Raw genomic sequence first — 11,334 nt, forward strand, 5'->3', positions numbered from 1 at the left:
TGGTTTTGCTATACAGGCGCGCAGAGCGCTATGGCTTATATCATGGTCAGCTGACGTGACTTCAAAATCTAAGCTACTTAACATTCCCTTCAAGGGGCAGACACTATTCGGGCCTGGTTGAAGGAGATTATTGCTGATATCACTGGAGGAAAAGGTCATGTCCTTCCTCAGGACAGGTCCAAATCTAGGGCCAAACAGTCTAATTTTCGTGCCTTTCAAAACTTCAAGGCAGGTGCGGCATCAACTTCCTCTAATAATAAATAAGAGGGAACTTTTGCTCAATCCAAGACGGTCTGGAGACCAAACCTGACCTGGAAAAAAGGTAAGCAGGTAAAAAAGCTTGCTGCTGCCTCTAAGACAGCATGAAGGAACGGCCCCCTATCTGGGAACGGATCTAGTAGGGGGCAGACTTTCACTCTTTGCCCAGGCGTGGGCAAGAGATGTTCAGGATCCCTGGGCGTTGGAAATTATATCCCAGGGATATCTTCTGGACTTCAAAGCTTCCCCCCCAAAAGGGAAATTTCACCTTTCACAATTATCTGCACACCAGATAAAGAGAGAGGCATTCTTACACTGTGTACGAGACCTCCTAGTTATGGGAGTGATCCATCCAGTTCCAAAGGAGGAACAGGGACAGGGTTTTTACTCAAATCTGTTTGTGGTTCCCAAAAAAGAGGGAACCTTCAGACCAATTTTGGATCTAAAGAACTTAAACAAATTCCTCAAAGTTCAGTCGTTCAAGATGGAAACTATTCGTACCATCCTACCACTGATCCAGGAGGGTCAATATATGACTACAGTGGATCTAAAGGATGCTTATCTTCACATTCCGATACACAAAGATCATCATCGGTTTCTCAGGTTTGCCTTTCAAGACAGGCATTACCAGTTGTAGCTCTTCCCTTGGGATTAGCTACAGCCCCAAGAATCTTTACAAAGGTTCTAGGGTCGCTTATGGCGGTCCTAAGGCCGCGGGGCATAGCAGTAGCCCCTTATTTAGACGACATCCTGATACAGGCGTCAAACTTCCAAATTGCCAAGTCTCATACGGACGTAGTACTGGCATTGGTCGCATTGGTGGAAAGTGAACGAGGAAAAGAGTTCTCTATTCCCACTCACAAGAGTTTCCTTTCTAGGGACTCTGATAGATTCTGTAGAAATGAAAATTCACCTAACGGAATCCAGGTTATCAAAGCTTCTAAATTCCTGCCGGGTTCTTCATTCCATTCCGCGCCCTTCGGTGGTTCAGTGTATGGAAGTTATCGGCTTAATGGTAGCGGCAATGGACATAGTGCCGTTTGCACGCTTACATCTCAGACCGCTGCAACTATTCATGCTCAGTCAGTGGAACGGGGATTACACAGATTTGTCCCCTCAACTGAATCTGGACCAAGAGACCAGGGATTCTCTTCTCTGGTGGCTATCTCGGGTCCATCTGTCCAAAGGTATGACCTTTCGCAGGCCAGATTAGACAATTGTTACGACAGATGCCAGCCTTCTAGGTTGGGGTGCAGTCTGGAACTCCCTGAAGGCTCAGGGATCGTGGACTCAGGAGGAGTCTCTCCTTCCATTAAATATTCTGGAACTAAGAGCGATATTCAAGGCTCTTCAGGCTTGGCCTCAGTTAGCAACTCTGAGGTACATCAGATTTCAGTCGGACAACATCACGACTGTAGCTTACATCAACCATCAAGGGGGAACGAGAAGTTCCCTAGAGATGTTAGAAGTTTCAAAAATAATTCGCTGGGCAGAGATTCACTCTTGCCACCTATCAGCTATACATATCCCAGGTCTAGAGCACTGGGAGGCGGATTTTCTAAGTCGTCAGACTTTTCATCCGGGAGAGTGGGAACTCCATCCGGAGGTATTTGCACAACTGATTCATTGTTGGGGCAAACCAGAACTGGATCTCATGGCGTCTCGCCAGAACGCCAAGCTTCCGTGTTACGGATCCAGGTCCAGGGATCCCAAGGCGACACTGATAGATGCTCTAGCAGCGCCCTGGTCTTTCAACCTGGCTTATGTGTTTCCACCGTTTCCAGGTGATTCTGATAGCACCTGCCTGGCCACGCAGGACCTGGTATGCAGATCTAGTGGACATGTCATCCTTTCCACCATGGTCTCTGCCTCTGAAACATGACCTTCTACTTCAGGGTCCTTTCAACCATCCAAATCTAATTTCTCTGAGGCTGACTGCCTGGAGATTGAACGCTTGATTTTATCAAAGCGTGGCTTCTCCGAGTCAGTTATTGATACCTTAAGACAGGCACGAAAGCCTGTCACCAGGAAAATTTACCATAAGGTATGGCATAGATATCTTTATTGGTGTGAATCCAAGGGTTACTCATGGAGTAAGGTCAGGATTGCTAGGATATTATCTTTTCTCCAAGAAGGTTTGGAAAAAGGATTGTCAGCTAGTTAAGCGTCTGGCAGATGTTCCAGACGTTCAGGCATTTTGTCAGGCTTTAGTTAGAATCAAGCCTGTGTTTAAACCTGTTGCTCCACCATGGAGCTTAAACTTGGTTCTTAAGGTTCTTCAAGGAGTTCCGTTTGAACCTCTTCATTCCATAGATATCAAGCTTTTATCTTGGAAAGTTCTTTTTTGGTAGCTATTTCCTCGGCTCGTAGAGTCTCTGAGCTATCTGCCTTACAATGTGATTCTCCTTATCTGATTTTTCATACGGATAAGGTAGCCCTGCGTACCAAACCTGGGTTTTTACCTAAGGTGGTTTCTAACAGGAATATCAATCAAGAGATTGTTGTTCCATCCTTGTGTTACACAATCTGGACGTGGTCCGTGCTTTAAAGTTTTACTTACAAGCTACTAAAGATTTTCGTCAAACATCTGCTTTGTTTGTTGTCTACTCTGGACTGAGGAGAGGTCAAAAGGCTTCGTCAACCTCTTTTTCTTTTTGACTAAGAAGCTTAATCCGCTTAGCCTATGAGACTGCTGGACAGCAGCCTCCTGAAAGGATTACAGCTCATTCCACTAGAGCTGTGGCTTCCACTTGGGCCTTTAAAAATGAGGCTTCTTTTGATCAGATTTGCAAGGCGACGACTTGGTCTTCGCTTCATATTTTTTCAAAATTTTACAAATTTTATACTTTTGCTTCTTCGGAGGCTATATTTGGGAGAAAGTTTTTACGGGCAGTGGTTCCTTCCATTTAAGTTCCTGCCTTGTCCCTCCCTTCATCCGTGTACTTTAGCTTTGGTATTGGTAACCCACAAGTAATGGATGATCCGTGGACTGGATACACCTTACAAGAGAAAACACAATTTATGCTTACCTGATAAATTTATTTCTCTTGTGGTGTATCCAGTCCACGGCCCGCCCTGTCATTTTAAGGCAGGTAATTTTTAAATTTAAACTACAGTAACCACTGCACCCTATGGCTCCTCCTTTCTCGGCTTGTTTTCGGTCGAATTACTGGCTATGACAGTTAGGGGAGGAGCTATATTACAGCTCTGCTGTGGGTGTCCTCTTGCAACTTTCTATTGGGAATGAGAATATCCCACAAGTAATGGATGATCCGTGGACTGGATACACCACAAGAGAAATAAATCTATCAGGTAAGCATAAATTGTTTTTTTTTTATTTTAAACTTCAGTTACCTCTGTACCTTGTAGTTTCTCCTTTTTCTTCCTGTACCTTCGGTCGAAAGACTGGGGGGTGGAGCTAAGGGAGGAGCTATATAGACAGCTCTGCTGTGGTGCTCTTTGCTACTTCCTGTTAGCAGGAGGATAATATCCCACAAGTAAAGGATGAATCCGTGGACTCGTCGTACCATATTAGAAATTAATTTATCAGGTAAGCATAATTTTACTTTTCTCTCCATGCTCTTCTGATCAGGTCTTCTTTTCAAAAGCAATTTGCGTGCAAACGTTTACGCTATTTAACTTTATGTAGCGTGCTCCCCCTCTGGTCTGGTAGCGGGAGCACACTACATTTAGTTCAATAGCCCGATCAGACACACTGTGATTGGACAGCGCCTGCAAATTGCTTTTGAAAAAAAGACCTGATCAGAAGAGCCTACGTGTAGAATTATGTAACATTCGTTTTTATGTTTACTGTCCCTTTAATTGACAACTTTGTAATACAGGCACAGTGATTGAGCTATTATAGTCTTTGAGGAAAAGAATAACACTGTATCCATGCAGTCTAATACAACCCCAAATATCCTGATTCTTATAGACTCATATATACTGACATCTAGCCACTCCATTATGAGATAATAATCATCTGCTGTTGTCATGTTCTGTCTCAGGATATCATGTGAGAGCCTCATTGTCTGGAACAGTTGCTTTAAAGGAAGATTAGTAGAAGCCATACTGATTGAAAATGAAAACAAATTTATTTAAACAACAAAATACTTTGTTTAAGCAAATACTTGCAGAATATTTAAATATGCTACTCAGGTATGTTAAGACCACATACAGCAGGAGTGAAAATAAAGAAAACTAGTAAGCAGAGATGCAGATTCAAAAAGGAAAGTCTTTCTCTTGGTAATAACTGAAATGTAAGATTTGCACAAGGCAGAAAACAACTTGTAAACAGGTAGCAGGTTTAAAGGTAAAGTCTCTCTCCTTGTAATTGCTGAGTGCAGGAATTGCACAATGCAGGAAACAACTTGCAAACTGCTAACAGGTTTAAAGGTAAAGTCTCTCTCCTTGTAATTGCTGAGTGCAGGAATTGCACAATGCAGGAAACAACTTGCAAACTGGTAACAGGTTTAAAGGTAAAGTCTCTCTCCTTGTAATTGCTGAGTGCAGGAAATGCACAAGGCAGGAAACAAACTTGAAGATTGGTAACAGGTTTAAAGGTAAAGGCTTTCTCCTGGTAATACCTTGTAAACAGGTGCAAAGGAAATCTTTCTCCTGGCAATGGCCAAGTGCAGGAATTGCATAAAGCAGGAAACAAACTTGTAGATTGGTAACAGGTTTAAAGGTAAAGGCTTTCTCCTGGTAATACCTTGTAAACAGGTGCAAAGGAAATCTTTCTCCAAATAAATGCAGGAAACAGGTTCTGACTTGACAAAACAGATCCAATGTGAAGACACCAATGCAGGCTAAAAACCATCCTTAAATAGGGAGGTTTTGCACAGGGTTGGTTCTGATTAATTCCAGAATTGAGAACACCTGTGTGTTGCACAGGTGTAATAACAAGTAAGGCAAATAGTTATTTATCAGATCTTTTAAGTTCCTTGCTATTCCTAGAACTGGCTGTGGCTCAACACACAAGCAAACCGACTTGCAAGCACACAGGAATAGTAACCACAGAGCCACAGGTTCAAATCCCCACACAGCCCTTCTTAGCAGAATGCCTCCCAGACCTTTTCTTTTTTCTTTTTAATCTGGAGGCTTGGTTCCTGACAGCTGTATAATAATAATGGTTCTACCAATGAGAGCTCTGGGTCTTCTGGTCTTCAGGGTGGGGAGAGAACAGGCATATCCAGACTTTATCCATATCTCGTCTTACCCACTGCTGTCACCCATTTTTCAACTCAATATACTCAATCATCCCAGTCCCCTGACTTGAACCCCATAGAAAACCTGTGGGTGAACTGAAGAGGAGAGTCCACCAGCATTGCCCTTGAAATCTGAAGAATCTGGAGAGATTCTATATGGAGGAATGGTCTTAGATCCCTTGCCATGTATTCTCCAATCTCATCAGGCTTTATAGAAGATGACTCAGAGCTGTTATCTTGGCAAAGGGAGGTAGCACAAAGTATTGACTTAAAGGGTGCCAATAATTGTGTCACATATATATATTAAACAAAGATTTTATTTTTGGATAAACCTGTATTGTATTTGCTATTGTTTGATATCCTTGAGAGCAGAGTATGGAGACAAGTTTTCACAGCCTTCTTTGCTCATGTTTACCAAGGGTGCCAATATTAGTGGAGGGCACTGTATGTCCCTGTGTACTTCGTCCTCCATTGCGAACTTTTACCTAGAAGAGAGATCTTATTATTTCTATGGGATACAGCTTGCCACTTGTAGGGACGGCCCCTTTTCTTTGACAATTGCACCAACCATCCTTGCGAGGTTAAACGTGTTTTTTTTTTTTTTTTGTTTCAAAGCTTTTTTTCATTTTTTAAGAAAAACAATAGCAACATCAAAAAGAGAAAATTTGGAGCCCTGAGGTTCCTTCTTTTCATACATGTCTTTGAAGTATATACATTTCAAGCGGACCTAATAACAAAGGACATCTAAGTTTTTCTTCATCATCTGAATCTTCGTTCTGCTTCAGACTGGTTTGTTAATTAAGCTCTGATATAAACACATTAGACTATCAATATAGAGCTATTAAAACTAAATCAAAGATAATTGTAACAGATAGATTAATTGAAAAGCTAACATTAATTCAACCTAGCCAAATTATTTTACAGTTTAATAAGGCTGCTAGGAACAATTGCTCTGTGCTCACTCTCATCTTATGTCCTGAGAGATCCTCTCTAAATGTATGACCAGTTAGACGTGCGTATACTATACAAGGCAAGGCGTACCCCATATTGATGAATCATTGTTATACGTGAATTTCCTCGGCTGCCAAGTTAACTGTCTCAGTCCTGTCATGTGAACCATCATAGGTGGCGGTAGTATTGTGTAGGGAGTCTTCCCACAAGAATTTCATGTCGTGCGCGAAAGGGAGTTTGTGTCTCTTAAGGTGGCCATATTCTTCTAATTCTATTAGTTCCTTTACTTTTTCCACCCATATCTGGCTGGTTAGAGGTTTTTGTGTTTTCCAATTTAAGGCTATCAAACATTTGGCTCCATTTAGGTCAGTCTGTAGTAACTGTCTTCTAATCCGGCAGGTGACAGATGATACATTGTTCATTAGGGCCATACTAGGTGTCAGGCTAAAGTCATTTGTTAGTATTTTACCGAAGTGGGTCTCAATGTGTGTCCATAATTGTCTTAATTGAGTGCAGTCCCACCACATATGTTTGAAACTTCCTCTCACCTCGCAACCTCTCCAACAGAGGACGCTGGCTGATGGATAGATTGAGTGTATACGGGTGGGGGTTAAGTACCAGCGTATTAGAACCTTATAATTTAATTCTACTATTTTGGGTGAGGTAGAGGACTTTTGAGTGTTGCGAAACATGGATTCCCACTCTTTAATTGTGTATGATGTGTCAAGCTCTTCATGCCATTTTATCGCGTAGGATGGAAGAATGGCAAGCTGTGGCTCCTGTAACAGAGATCGCATCTTTGACAGTGAGTGGGGAAGAGGTATGCCATTCAGACACAATTTTTCAAATGAGGTAAGGGGTCTAAGGAAGTCAGTTTTGTATGCTGATGCAGAGAGTAGGTGTGATAACTACATATATTTTAGCCAAGAGGAATATATCCCTCCCGCCACTTCTGTTAGTTGGTTACTTTCTAATAATCTACCTGCCCCTGTAAACCTAACTAGCGGTGTAGTATATGGCCATTCTAGTACTCCTTGATAGTTTTCTCCTAATCCTCCAGTAAGCTCAGCGTTATTTGGAATTGGGAATAAGGGAGACCTGAGACCCGTGATATGCCTGTTACGTGTAATTAAGCTGTCCCAGGAATCAAAAAAGTGTCTATGTACCTGAAGTGTTGCTTTTAGGGACCCAACACAACGCTCCCACTGATGGAGCTTTTAAAATGATGGAGTCTATAGCAATCCAAGCTTTATGTTCTCCGGCACAGTGCCAGTCCAGTATTCTCTGTAAGACTATGGCGTTGAGGTATGTTCTAATAAGAGGGAGTCCCAGTCCCCCCATTAAGTTGGGCCTATGCATTATAGTCTTATTTATCCTCGGTTTGCTATTTCCCCAAATAAACGCATTAATGTGTCTTTGTATCTGATTCAACCACCAATTTGGGAGGGAGATAGGAAGGGCCTGAATAATATACAGGATTCTAGGTAGTGTCATCATCTTTATACATTGCAGACTTCCCCACCAGGAGATAGGTTTATTTGCCCAAGTGTTTAGATCTTTTTGTACACTATGTAGAAGAGAGACAAAATTGGCTTGGAAGAGTTCTTTAGGTTTAGGTGTTAGATATATTCCTAGATATTTTATGTGTTGGTATTGGAGCTGTAGTGGGCATATCTGTGACAGGGACATAAACTCCTCAGTGGGCATGGATATGTTAAGTATTTCCGATTTGGTCGGGTTTACTAGGAAGTTCGCGTGTTCCCCAAATTCCTTCAGTTCCATCATTATTGCTCTGACTAAGTGTTGTGGATCTCTGACGGTGAAAAGGACATCGTCTGCATAAAGCGCTATTCTAATTCTATGCCCTTAATCTGTTGTTTTTTTCTGACATGTGCCACTAATTTTGAATGGACAGGAGAGGAGGCCGTTCACCTTTGCTTGAGCTGTTGGACAAGTATAAAGACCGAATATTCTATGAATCATTTTGGGGCCTATACCAATTGATATAAGTGTCTCTTTTAGGAATTGCCAATTGATCCGATCAAAGGCCTTCTCGGCATCTGTTGCCAAGAAGACTGCTGGGATTTTGTGGTGTGTTGTATAAGCCATAAGTGTTAAGGCTCTGATGGTGTTGTCCCTAGCCTCACGGCGAGGGACAAATCCCACCTGATCGACATGTATTATATCTGGGAGGATTTTGTTCAGTCTTTTGGTAAGTATCTTGCCTAAAATTTTCAGGTCAGAGTTTAGTAATGAAATGGGCCTAAAACTTTTGGGGTCTGTCGGTGTTTTATTGGGTTTCAAGATTACAGAGATGTGTGCTAATTGCGTCTCTGGTAGCAACGCTTCTTCGTCTAAGGCTTGAAACATCTTAAGTAGATAGGGGGCTAGTACAGATTTATATTTTTTATAATAAGAGTTAGTGAAACCATCAGGTCCGGGGCTCTTCCCCGATGGAAAGCTCCCTATGTCCGATAGGACCTCCTGTAAAGTAACAGGGGATTCTAAGTCCTTGATCATTGTGGGTGTAACCTTATTAAGATCAGCTGCTTTTATGTACTCTATCATGTCTGGTCTAGCGTCTTGTTGGGATCGTTGTGGAAGATTATATAGTTCACTATAAAAGGAACCAAAGTGATTTGCTATATCTACACTATCTAGTAAGTGGCGTTCATCTGAGGTGATCAGTTTGCCTATCTGAGTTTTAACTGTCTGCGTTCTCAAGGCTCTAGCTAGTCGTGGGGCAATTTTGTTGCCTTCGTAAAATAAGTTTTTTTTCAGAGTTAATTCTCTACGCTGAGCTTCTCTAGTAAGTAGAGTATTTAATTCTAATCTAAGTCTAGTGACATATGACAATAAGGTACGGTCCTTAGGTGATTGTTTATGTTTGAGCTCAGCTTTATTTAATTGTGAGGTCAAATTTGTCATAGCTAGATTATAGTTTTTCTTCCAAAGGGCCCTGAGCTTTATACATTCCCCCCTGATTACTGCTTTGTGGGCTTCCCAAATAAATGTAGGTTGCGTGTCTGTGTTACCATTAATTTGGAAGTATTCTGTGAGGGATTTGCTTATGGCTTAGTTCGATTCAGGATAGTGGATTAGAGATTCGTCCAATTTCCATATATATGGGGTAATCGGTTTATCAGGCCAGTTCAGGGACATGCTGATAGCTGAATGGTCTGACCACGGTGTAGACTGAATATCGGTGTCTAATAGCAAGGACAGGTGATTTCTATCAATAAACAGGTAGTCTATTCGTGTGTAGGTTGCCCAGGGAAATGAGAAAAAGCTATAGTTGCGTTGTTCTGGGTGTTGTATCCTCCACCCGTCTATAAGTCCCAGCTGATCTAAGCATGTATATAGTGCATTTGGGGCCCTATTTCCAGGTCTAACATTGCCCGTGGATGTGTCTATTGTGGGGTCTAGTGTAGTGTTCAGGTCTCCTCCCATGATCAGTATTCCCCTTTGATGTTCCGCCAGTATTGAAAACACTTTTTGAAAAAATCTATGTTTATTAGTATGTGGAGCATATAAGTTTACTAAAGTAACTGGTACATTGTGAAGGAGGCCCACCAAAATCATCATTCTACCCCCCGCGTAAATTTATTTTCAAGTTGGAAGTGCAGGTTTTTATGTTTAAGGGTGCTCACCCCCCGTTTTTTTTTTTGTAAATGAATGGTGATAACCCATGGGAAACTCCCTCGAGGATAGACGTGGCTCTGCTCCCGACAGGAAATGTGTTTCCTGTAGGAAGACTATAGAGTCTATGTTTTTAGCTAGACTCTTTAATACTACAGACCTTTTAGTTGGGGAGTTAAGTCCCTTGACATTTTGCGATAAAATCTGGAGTCTAGAGGCCATATTGGTAGTGGTTAGTGGTCTGTGTCGTCTGGTGTGTCTTATTCTTACCTGGCAGCCGAGGTCTCAGAAGATCCACGCAGCAATCTTCTGTGGACATAGCAATATTGGCGTTTCTGTTCCAGCTAGTAGGCTGGGATTTGAGAGAATATTTACTGTTGTTTATCCTAGGGTACAGAAAACTGTGGTTATAGGTTGCAGTCTGCATCATGAACAACATCAAAGCATAACAAAAACATAAAAGAAAATGAAACTCATAGTCAAACATTTGAATAAACCATATATCAACATGTAAAAGTTTTCCTTGTGTCCCTAGAACGTTAGGGATTTGGCTTCTCTTCCTAGGAAAATAGGGAAGAGAAACGAAGGGAGGTGGGGGGGAATCATGACAGGTGGTGTGTCGATAAACCCACATGGGAAACTGGGATATACTTAAGAATGTCACATCGTTTTAGTGTTAGAAAGTCTTTCTTTTTTCTGCTGAAGCCAGCTTGTTAAAAAGTCACTATTTCTACTTTTCATCTCAAGCTGCAAACTTGTTAAACTCGGCAGAGTTTTTGGTGTAGGGTGGATGTCAAGGTGGCTCTGCTGAGTCAGGTCTTGTTGGTTGGTGATTGGCACCTGTGGCCTTCCTTTTTTTGGCTGCTGTGTTCCATGACGATCTTTGTTGTTTCGGAGCTGGCTGTTGCCTGCGTTTGCTGTCTGTGTTGTCATCAAGCCTTGGTAAGGCGGGTTGAGATATGCCCAATTGTGTACAAAAAAGTTCCAGGTCATCTGGTCCTTTATACGTGATGACATTGTCTTCTTTCATTACCTTGATGGCAAAGGGAAATCCCCATCTATATTGTATGTTTAGGTCCTGCAGGTGGAGAGTTAGGTATCTCGCTTCCCTTCTTTTCATTAGTGTTATAGAGCTTAGGTCGGCATAAATTTGCAGGCGGTCTTCTTCAAAACATATTGGTGATTTCTGTCGTGCAGCTTGCAAAATTCTCTCTTTATCCATAAATCTATAGCAGCATAACACAATATCTCTAGGAGGTGCAGAGTTAGATGGCTTGGG

This window comes from Bombina bombina, chromosome 4 (assembly GCF_027579735.1).
Source record: "Bombina bombina isolate aBomBom1 chromosome 4, aBomBom1.pri, whole genome shotgun sequence".
Taxonomy (NCBI): domain Eukaryota; kingdom Metazoa; phylum Chordata; class Amphibia; order Anura; family Bombinatoridae; genus Bombina; species Bombina bombina.